Genomic DNA, 12513 nt, shown 5'->3' with positions numbered 1-12513 from the left:
TTCTGTGTTAACTTTGTTTCACCTAGTTGTATACCAGTAGTGAGTAGAAAGCTCTGATATTATGAATATTATAGGCGTACATGCATTTTTGATATTGTTAGATCTAATATATAGTATGCCGAATTTATTGCTATTGACGCAATACTTCTTAACACTTATTTATAAATGATGTTAACCATTTGCTTTACAAGGTCCATGTATTTATAACTTTTTAGTTGCTATTTAGATTAATTTCTTAGTTTTTTTTCTTTGAAATTACTTGTATTCAAGTTTATTTGAATATATAAAGCAGTTTTATAGTAATAATATGGTGACAGGTGTTTTTCGTCGGTTTTCATTATTTTATTGTTTTATTTTTTATGTTTTGTGTTATTAATTTTTAGGTAACGGAAGGCGAAAGTCAAGGCAAATAGTGTTTCATCCGCGAATTTTGATACATTAATGTTTGTAAACGTTGATATAATTATTTTTGTTTATTTGTTAAAAAAATATCTACCGAATCTTGTCAAGGACTTGGAATTCTGTTTATCTTGCTGGCAAACAGAAGATTTGTGGTTCTAGTTAGGTACCCACGAGTATAGAGGCTATTCGTTGCCAAAAGTCCAGCCTTTGAAACTTGACAATGCATACTCGGTTCTACTAAACAGATTAGTAAACATCTAATTGACGATCCGAGAGTTACATACTGCACTGGTATTAAGCATTCTGATGATTTCGATTTGATAAAAATGGAAGCTGTAAACATGCAACTTAGATAAATTGCAAACGGTATTTATAAATGTATAACTTCAAATTTGCGACATGTAGAAATGTAAACGATAGAACGTACACAATACGTTTAATGCTGTACATCCTGACGTTGAGAATGTAACTGCATCCAGGTTGACAACACCAGACTTTCCCTTTTACATTCTAACGCGATTAACATTTGTAAACGATTTTGCAACTTCCATATATGGAATTATAACAGAAATGGACGAAACTTAAAAGGCGGAGCCAATTTTCACGAAAGCAGAATATAAAGAGAGGTAACTCTTGCTGGTACAAAAATATTTCAAATTATATGGAAACTGTTATAAATTTTACATACATCAACTGCATTACAGTTGACTTTGAACAACCTCTGATTTTGTTAAAACGTATTTTAGTACAGGATATTCAAGTAATGCAAGATTGGTTAAGATATAATGTAACAATGTAACAACGTTTATACTGATAATGAGCATAATAAGATGCAAAAACTAAAGTTGGTGAATTAACATAAGGGAATGTTTCCCATATATAATGACACACACCACTATTTGTAGTGTGTGTGCCTCCAAACGTTTCACGGTAGTACTCGTACGCATGTCTTTTATATTCAGCGAATAGTACTAGAATGGGATACATGGAAGTCACTCATAAAGAGAACTGAACAGTAAGCCTGTGCCTTCTTTTAAGTAGAAAACCCCATATTTTTGACCAAGTGTATAACCACGGAACAATTTAAAGTTAACTATCGATATTTCCGCTGTATAACCAAAAATTTGCGAATTTGTACCATTTTAATGTTGAAATAAATATTCAGTGTATCCTAGCATCTCTGTTTATTACCTATATTGGGAGGTATTTTAAGTCATAGGATGTGATTTAGCCTTTTATTATTAAATATATGTAAGCTGACGTAGGTTAAGGTTTTTTATGCAATGTACTGAATCAATAACTGTTACCTAGACTTGCTGTCTATCTGATCAAAAGCAGAGAACTATTTTTATATACATGAAATACTACAAGTTTTGTAAGCTATGGCTTTCTAAGAGATAAAATACACAAGGTTTTCACCATCGTTAAAGCGCGATGGTACGATGGTGAAAACGCGATGGCACGTTGGTGAAAACGCGATAGTACGATGGTGAAAACGCGATGGCACGATAGTGAAAACGCGATAGTATGATGGTGAAAGCGCGATGGTACGATGGTGAAAACGCGATGGCACGATGGTGAAAACGCGATGGCACGATGATGAAAACACGATGGCGTAATGGTGCGATGGTACGATGGTGAAAACGCGATCGTACGATGGTGAACTCGCGATGGTATGATGGTGAAAACGCGATGTTACATCGCGTTTACACCATTGTACTATCGCGCCATCGCGATTTCACCAGCGTACCAGCGTGTTTTCACCATCGTACCATCGTGCATCGATGGTACAGACTAAATAAAAAGTTCACGATTGTCCAAACGGAACACCGAAGTATTAGTATTTAGTCGTTTTAAAATCTCTATCAGATGTTGACTTGAAAATTTGAATGTTACTCATTGTTATGCAAATTGGAATCCCCTCAGAACAATTTATTTGTCGTTGAATATAGTATTATCAATAGTTTTTACTTCCTTGAAAAATATTTAACCTCAGGCAGTAAGTAACCTGATGAGGTTTTTTTATCATTCTTTTTAGTTTCTTATTCTAGGAAATGTGATATCTACAACGTTTTAAAACGTATATGCCTATAGTCATTAGTCCGCTGATGTTGATTGTATAAAATATGATAAAAAAGATCAACAAGGAAAGGCGGCGTTCAATGAACGCAACCCCCACACGACCAAGCAACAAGAACCCAGCCGGATCGCAAACAAAAAACAGGACAGGGCACGGACATAGAATAGCAATCATGCAAGTGAATTATGTTTGGTGAATAACTAAACACCTAAAAGGTGTGGTAAGCAGAAACTACGCCGGTGCGTGTTCTTGTTCCTTCTTGTCGCCGACGGTAAATACCGAAAATGAGTGGATAAATACGATTATTTACAATGATGTAGTGGGCGGGAAAATGGGCGGAGCTTATTTTATCTCCTATTGAAAAACTTGTAAAGCTGGATTATGCTGATCGGAATCATGATGATTCGACAATGTAAAGCTAAGAAAGTAACTTCTGTCTTGTCGGCGTATACACGAACAATGAGTATTCCGCATGTTAAGATGAATACTTTGTATTGCTACTATCAGCAAAACGGTTAATGTAAAATGTATTTTGTTGAAATGCATGTTTACAATGTTAAATCGGCAAACTCAATCCAAGAATGCAACTTTGGAGTTTACATACAAAGAAATACAATTGTATTTTGTCCGTAAACGAACTGTTCAACTCAGATCAACAAGGCTGGATTTTTGGCAACGAATAGCCTCCATAATGCCTTACACATCCCTCCTTTGCCATAATAATGCTAATGTTGATATATATGCTCACATGTTTGTGATTCTTAGTAATGTCTTTATATAAATCACAACGTTCCAATAATATTGTCACGTATTGAATTATATTTTATGAATATTTTTAACCTAATTAAATACACTATACCTTATGAAAAGTTTTATAAAATTTCATATATAGTAAATTATATTGTTTTCATAATATTATGGTAGATTTTCAAAACAGTTGAAACATTAACTGTCCTTGTTATTAAACGATCATCAAATAAAAACGGAGCAACATATTGTGTTATTTAAAGTAATGTTTTGACCACGTAGTATGCATAATTTGCAGACATGTTTCTTTCATATAGATCTTTCGGAAGTATTCTTTTTTGGTTCACTGCAGGCTTCAGATACATTAAGAATTTAAGTCATCAATAAAACAATAGGCAATTGTTTATATCGTCTTACGAAATTCACACTCAATGATGTTTCTTTCATTTACATTAAAACCTTTGCATTAGCACTAGAAAAAGGTTGAAATGTTTTGTTTTTTTCTAATTGCATAAACAAAATGTGTAATCGATTTCATAAATCAGGTAACTCATACCGTATTGTTGATATTTCATAACATTTCATTTAAAAATACCATGTTTAATTTACTTGAGAATATCGAACATTGAATAGGGCAATATCTTTCTAGTTTAATTTCATTCACATTTTGGTAAACTTTTCAAATACATATCTTAAAACAGTGACAAAGTCTTCCTTGTCATGAAGTTAATAAATTAAAGTGTATAAGGTAACAAATATAATTCGCGTTTTTACCTGAAGTTGACATCCCATGTAATGCTTAGAGAAATGGCTTAAGATATATGTGTGTGTCTGCTTCAGCAAAGTAGACGTAAAACGACCAGATCTAAAAAAGAAAATACACGTCGTCTTAAAATGGCATTTTAACATTTCGTATACCAGTAGAAGAATATATACGGTAGCAGGCAAATTATGTACCTTATGAGCTCCATTAAGGTAGGCGGTATACAAATATAACAAAAATAACACATCGTCTATAATTGACATCATTAAGTTTCGTACACGTATAGAAGAACATATATAAGACATCAGGCAAAAAGTATGATCCTTGATTGACACCAGGAAAGTAGACAGTACATAAAAAGTACAAAGCCGTGTAATGTTTGAGATTTTTGTTGTTGTTCTTTTTGTTTGTTTGTTTGTTTGTTTGTTTGTCAGTCTGTTTGTTTCTGTAATGCTCATATGTCGACTTCCTATTAGTGGAGAAGACCTGATGTACCCCTCCGTGAATTATTTCGGACATGAGCGAGCGCCAACGACATTCCGAAAACTAGATAGATAACTTCCTCACGTGAAATTATTCAAAGTGCCGGTCAGGATTCAAACACTCACACCGATTTTACGTGTGTGTCTATCGCATTCAGAACCATATTTTCATGTTTCTGATCCGGGCATGCGAAACAAATTTTTGTCACAGATAAGGAAGATGAAATGGTTCGAACACTCCATGTAAAAACATATTAAAAAGAAAATAATTTACTAGTAGTCAATGAAATGATATGCGTATCAAGTTCAAAGCATTTGAATTTTTAACAGACAATTTAAATAATAAAATGTATTATTTAATCATTTTCAAAAAAATCAGTTGAGTTTATTTTTGTGACACAGTATTTGACGGACAATCAGTTTTAATTTTTGGATTTTAGGGGAATTTCATAGCCCGTCGTAGGATCCCTCTTTTTTTCAGTGAATTTTCCAATTTTCATTTAAAATCTTTGGGGGGATTGTTTAATTTTTTCTTTGCTGCTTCCCTTGCAAACCCCTTTTTTTATAAAAAATTTGCATTTTTTTTTAAAAACTATTTTTTCCTTTTTAATAAAAAGTCCATCTTTTTTTTCTGAGGGAATTTACAAGAATCTATCAGCAAATGATGAGATCGAAATGACACTTCATGTATATATTTTACAATGTGAATTATCTCAGAAGTGTAAGGTTTTAATTTGCTTTGTTGTTGTTTTGTTGGATTGTTACCATTTAATATGTTGAAATAAGTGTGAAGTATTTTAACAATTAAAAATATAATGTTTATAGATACCAATGCATGATGTATTTAAAATCCTTTTTTCTTTAAAAATATATCGCTTAAATAACATTTTGTGTCAATTTTTTCTACTTCATTCCCTGGTCTTTTATACAATTAAAGCTATCCAAATAGGTTACGAATCTCAGTGATTCTACTCGTGTGTCCGTTCGTGCCTGAATGGCACCTGAGGTTTTACTTCACCAGTAAAGACTGGATTGTCGCCATAAGACATTTTCTTTGACTTAAAACGCAACAAAAATGTGTATCTGGGTTAGAAGTAAGGTAGGGCTACTGAAATAGGGCCTATTGAATATCTTCTATACATACAATAAGGTTTTGTTTACATTGTTCATACAAAATATGCATTTTGATGTTTTGTGTTAGTACTTTACTTGTATCCCAAATAAACATATGTCTCCTTCAATATTTTAAATCATTGTGGTAGAACTATTCCTAGAGTCGCTGAAACGTTATTAATAAGAATATCTAGAAAACTTTACTCTTGTACCAAATGGGTACATATAGAAATTCGTGCTGCTTAATGTTGCAGAGATACGATTATAACCAGAGTTTTGTTGATGTTATATAGAGGATATTTGTTTAGTGCAGTGTAAAGTAAGTGAAATATGAAATTTTGGTGTTCACGAAGTAAAAATATACTCTAAACTAAAAAATTCTTTTATTATATGCAAAGAAACCTTTTAAAAAGACAGTTTAAACCTAATACTAAATAAAAAGCGAGCCAAATTATTTTAAAGTGATGTAGTTGGTTTTCATTACTGTGCACGCGCTGGTATTTCATTGATGTATGTATGTTTTCTAGGCTTAATGAAGGTCCATCCGCCCTTTCAGGAACTGACAGTACGGACCTCGGATATGTCACCATTCATGTCGATCATGAATTCAGTAATTCACTGAATGATGCAAGTCGATTTTTGTAATGATACAATCTTGATGCACACGGGAAGCCAATGAGACCCGTTATATGCATCATGGAGAAAAATAAATGATGAGCTTGACTGACCGATAAGATTATGGTATTTCACTTAAAGAACGTAACGAGATTAAATTCAAAAGAGTGAAAATATTAGTATTTTATTTCACTGATATACTTCTATAAACCACCGAAAAGCATGTAATAAAACATAATAATTGTATAAAAATAAAAGTGAAATTGATCACGCCATGAATAGTGTAAAATTTCTGATTTTAGTATCTGATTTTGTCATTTCAGTTTTTAATTGATCTACACTTAACCCCGAAACCAAAGGCTGCAATTTTTATATCTCATGTGACTTCCTAATTTCAATACGAAACTTATAGGAATTCTTTAGGGATTCTGTATTTATCTATTTTATATATTTGTTGGTTGTTCCGTCATGTCACACAGACACTTATGATGGAGCTCAAAACGCATTTAAATTCCAAAAAAATGTGTATTTGTTAATCCAAGCATATGTTCTTACCTTATATAAAAAATTAATATAAGCCGTTCCGAAAAAAAACATATTTCAACGTCTAAAATAATATACATATAAAAATGTTCGCCCTTAAGTATCCGCACACCTACCCTCAAAATCAGGTCATGTTTTTTTTCTTCCAATTCCAATATTTTCATGTGATCCTTTTGTCCATCAACACAGAAGAACTATATTATTCTCCTCGTTGATGGTCAATTTTAAACTTCAACATCAATATACATAACGCAACAAGCGAAATAAACATCAAAATTATTCGACGTTTTACTTTCCCATTTTACAAAATTTTTCGACGAAGATCAAAATTGGCTCCACGCTTTGCCGTATTCAAATACGGCGCGCATTGAATATTAATAAAAAATGGAACCAACAGATAACCGAATAGCCGGCTGGTTATCACTTTCAAACGCGCGGTTCGTTTAAATACTATAAAAGCTGTGAGACAATTTTGTATTTGTCAGTTAAAGTATGATATGTATCAGTGAAAATATGTGAAAGTGTATCAAGTTAAAATCTTCTAAAACTTATAATTTGTGATTAAAGTCATTGCTCTTTAGCTGAGGTCATGTTACCATGGTTTCATGTGGATAGAGTCAGGGAGGAAAAGGTATCTTAATTAGTTTTTTCTTCTCAATGCAAGGACCACATGATAAGGATAATATGTAAAATATGTACTACTCTTCCGACTCGATGTAATTAATTTGAAATTTGTAAATTACATTTATTTTTATTTAAAAATTAAAGTGACATTATGCCCATTCAAGTGTAAATGGTGGGTGCTAAGGTAAAAGTCACACTAACTTTACACGTTGCCATACTTTGTTCAATTTTGAATATAACTATGCAAAATAGTTTTCAATCTGCATTACCAATGGAAATTTCTATAGATATCGTTCGTTATGTATCAGTTATATATCTGTATCAGAGTGGAATAGTCATTTTCAAAATTATGATAGTTTTTCGGTTTATCCTCAACAGTAGGCAGTATCAAATATGGGTCACTATTATAGTTACTTTAGTATCAATCTTCTGAAATATCTTCAGCAACAAAAAAGGGATTAATGTGCCTTAAAATTACCCGTTGAATGTATTCTAACCTTTCTATTTTATTTCTTTATAAGGTATCATCAACATTGACATTAAATATGAAAATAAATGATAATACGAAAGTAGTGCACAATTTTTGACAGTTGCTTTCAAAGAAGGAGGGGCGTATAACCCTAATACAGCATCCGTCAATGGGGCGAACATATTCAGTTTAAGATTGTAAGTATAATGATTGACGGTAATAAATTGCTCAGCGGTTCAAACCGTCAGGGGCAAGTCGTTGTTTCCTTGGGCAAGAAACTTTACATTCATTGCTCAGTACTGGTTGGTTCCAGGAATAGATTCGAAAGTGTGTCTATAAGCTTATAGCTTCCTACACAATCGAACTAAAATAAACTCTGTATAATCCAAATTGCTCAGTGTCATTGTTATATGGTGGTGATGGCCGTGAATGTTCATCTGATGATATGAATAACTCATTATAGTTTTTTTATCTTTATTGTAATTATAATACAGACCGTTTCTTGGTCAATGTTCAAAGAAATTATTCCTTTAATACTGTAAGCTTAAAAGCAACAAAACTGCATCAAAAACAACCAGAGAGTCGAATAATTCATTTATTTGACGACACTGGAGGCTCAACGTTAGCGTACTAAGTTATCATTTTGGGTCAGTCAAATAATCAACAGAAAATTTATTTACATTTTTCACATATATTAATCGAAATCCATAATACTTCAAAAAAAGCTTATATAGTTTATCTTTTATTTGATTACTGTACTGGAGCATGATAAAGGTAAGCATATTCTACATAAGCATTTGACAAAGTTAAAAAGTTAATAACCAATATTTGTGAAAGCTCATAGTTATTTGTTTCAAGATCTTGTAGGTTGCCAGGCGTACTCCATTACATGTCTTTCCATTCACTGAGTGACTAATGACACAGTACACCATCATCCTGGTGCTATTACTTGCTGATCTGGTCCAAAAAATGTGCTTAATGAACAGTAATGTTCCTCAATGTGCCAGTGTGAACATATATTATTGAATATCAAATTGAATATTTCTTCTTAAAAACGCCTGATAATACCATCAAGTTTCAATACTTTAAATAATCAATATCTAATGATCAACATTATTTCACTTTTTCATAAATAAGTGGTTAATTCAGAACATGGAATCAAAGATCAACAAGGAAAGGTAGCATTTAATGAAATTATCCCTCAACATATCCCAGCAACGCAAAACCGCCGAAAAGAGCCCTAAAGGACACCAAACAAAAACAGCAAAGGACACAAAGGCAAACAACGAATTGGAGCTCTATTATAAATCATTTTGTTTGTGTGTATGTTCAAATAGCAACCACCAAGTCTTAACCGTTGCAGTAAGATCTAATGTACCACATATGAACATTAAGTTATGTGGGATATTTTAAGGTACATATATTTCCGCCGATATGCTTGGAAAAGCCATTTAGTAATTACTTTCAATCGATATATTGATTGCGAAAGGTGGTAGATTCTTTCTTATTAAAAGATCAACAAAAGAGACAAACGTTCATTGAACAAAGTGCTAACAATATCCAAATGTTACCGAGAGACTTCGGTAGACAAACTGGGACAATGAATAACCAAGAGAGAGCATTACCATTTTTACCAAACATCTACTACATCATGTTTCATCTTGAGAAATTAGTTTTATGGAATAAATGCTTACAAACACTAGAAAATATAATCATTAATAAAATACTGACGTCATAAACCACTTTGGTGCCAGACTTGTAAACACATAAAAATCATTGACGAGTTCAAAAAGTAAATAAAACCAGTTGGGATAATTTTCTAAAGCAGAATGAGGGTTTTCTTTTTGAATAACGTTTGAAAATACTTCAATTCAGTTTCAAATAAATCACACAGCCGGGGTTTTTACAAGTAAAACATGTTTCTGTGTAAAAGTATGTTTCTGTTAACTAGTGGAAGGAATTGTGAAGAAACTCGCTGTTCTAAATATGATTTTGAGGAAAAGGTGCTGGAAAAAATGTTGGACAAACGCACGGACCGGACGTACGGGACGGGACGGACGGAGGCTATCATCGTATTCCCCTTCTTATTGGTATAACTTTTAGTTTTAAAAGCCCAGGACCTTGGTTTCAAGCACGACTAAGATCAGGATTTATCATAGATTACTTTCAGAAGACTCAAATCAAAAGATTTTGAATTTATTACATTTATTTGATTTAACTCACTTGTTAATCAGTAGTGTTTGTTTTACTGCTCACCTTGTTTTATATTTCTTAAGATATGACTGTAAACCTTATCACCTTCTTGTGTTGTAAGTTCATTTTAGATACGGCTATTACACCAACAATTGCATTTAAGGCAAGATTACATGTAGATACAGCAGTGACGACTGCTGGCAGACCATAGTGTTTCCAACAGTAACCTTTAATGAAGAAAGCGCATATAAGCCTAATACAGGAAAGTTTACAGCACCCGTCAATTGGACATATATGTTTAGTTTAGCTTTCTGTGTTTACAGCAGCCAATCGCTGGTTGTTAGTATAATGATTGAAGGAACCAAAAAATATGATACACAAGATCAACAAGGAAAGGCGGCATTCAATGAACGCAACCCTTATACGACCCAGCATCAAGAACCAGTGGCAAGGTGACTCAAAAGGTTTTGGATTTATTACATTTATTTGATTTAACTCACTTGTTTATCAATAGTGTTTGTTATACTGCTCACCTTGTTTGATATTTCTTAAGATATGACTGGAGAGTTTATCACCTACTTGTATATTAAGTATACAATGTTCTTTCTTTTTTAGATACGGCTATTACACCAGCAATTGCATTTAATGCAATATTACATGTAGATACAGCAGTGACGACTGCTGGTCAGACCATAGTGTTTCCAACAGTAATCTTCAAAGAAGGAGACGCAAGGAAAGTTTACAGCACCCGTCAGTGGGACATACATGTTCAGTTTAGCTTTCTGTGTTTACAATAGCCAGTCGCTGGTTGTAGGTATAATGATTGAAGGAACTAAATACACAACGTCAACGTTCTATGGTGATGCAAATCATGAATGTTTAGCTGCTGATACTGTAGCAATTGTGACCGCCGGACAGAAAATATGGGTTCAAGTACTATCAGGTAGTAATACTGGTACAATTCTAGACCAAGATGTTTACCGATGGAATACATTTTCTGGTGCTTTGATAAATAAGCGTTAATCTGGATTTACTTTAAGCTTGGTATTCCTTCTGATGCATGTAATCTAGGAAAGCACCAAATATTCAAAGCCTATGAAACTATGAATGCATGTCTTTATGAACTGTGGCAAACTGCGAGAGTGAGAGTGTAGATCAGAGTACTATCTGTTAGATATACTTGTGTACCATTAAAGCTTTATTTTACAGAACAAATCTTCTTCCGGAGCAATGCAAAAAGAACTAGCAAGGCAATATTATAACACCAGTAAACGCCAGTGTTTTATAGTTCTTTTTCTAGTGATTGTCATTTGTTTTATTTTTCTTACATGTGGAAGTAAATATAAAAAAAACATCTTGCGATCGTTAAAAAATCCAAAAAATGATGATGTTATTATTATTATAAAGTCATAAAGTATATCAGAAGTTTTTATTCAATGAATGATAGAGGGGAGAGAATCGGGCGAGGGATTTTAAACCTCGTGCGAATTTTAGATTTAGATTATAACTTGTAAAACATTGTTTTACATTTTAACTTGTAAACTTCGACTATACATTCGGCCGATGTTCTTATTGGCAATGAATTTCCAACTTTTATTTTTTGTGGTAATGTTAATCATAAAGTGAAAGATCTTGCAAGCTCCGTACTTTTTCCACGCATCCGGAATGAAGTCGATCCATTGCTGATAATGGGATCAGAACTTGTTTTCGTCCAATACACAGGCAGCGTACTCGTTAAAAAAGGCTAAAGTAATATTTAATATCTAAACATTCAGGTGATAAAAATTCTAAATAGACAAGTCATTTTAGATGTATTGGTATGATTTCAATGAAAATATGCATTGCAAAGTGAACAATACTTAGCAATAGGTAGTTATTTTAAATAAACAGAATGAGCGGCACGTATTCATATTGTCAACAAAAGTTCCTGCATAATTAAACCTTTGTATCTCAATGTTTTAAATGTTATGATAAAATGAACACATTGCATCAATAGTGACGATGTTCGGGTCAAATAATTATAATAATTAGACCAACGAAACGTAACAATCAATCAACTCATGCTATTATTAAGGTGTAACTACTACATTTATATCCGTTTTAATATATATATATGTATTATCAAATCTTTAAATAGTGCTTAAAGAGGTAAGAAAAAATCGAAATTAAATAGCAATGGGGAAAAGAACCACCGGGTACGGAAGTTTTGCGCCAAGTCGACTTATTTTTATTTGCATTGATAAGATGTTTTTGCATTTCTCAATAAAATTTACTGAGAAAGATGAGAAGCTTTTAGGCATTGCAACTGAATTTTTCTCGATATGCTTGAAGCTTTTGTCTCTTCGCCAAAAATTATGTCGAAACTTGGAATTTTCACGAATTTGATGAAATATTTAGTAAGACGCAAAGACGTTACTCGCATTGACAAATAGCTCACGTAATTCAACAAAGTTTTGTTGCAATGATTAAAAACTTCTACGTA

This window comes from Ruditapes philippinarum, unplaced genomic scaffold (assembly GCF_026571515.1).
Source record: "Ruditapes philippinarum isolate M1 unplaced genomic scaffold, ASM2657151v2 ctg6356_1_1_1_1, whole genome shotgun sequence".
NCBI classification, from domain to species: Eukaryota; Metazoa; Mollusca; class Bivalvia; order Venerida; family Veneridae; genus Ruditapes; species Ruditapes philippinarum.
This window is presented reverse-complemented; position numbering follows the sequence as displayed.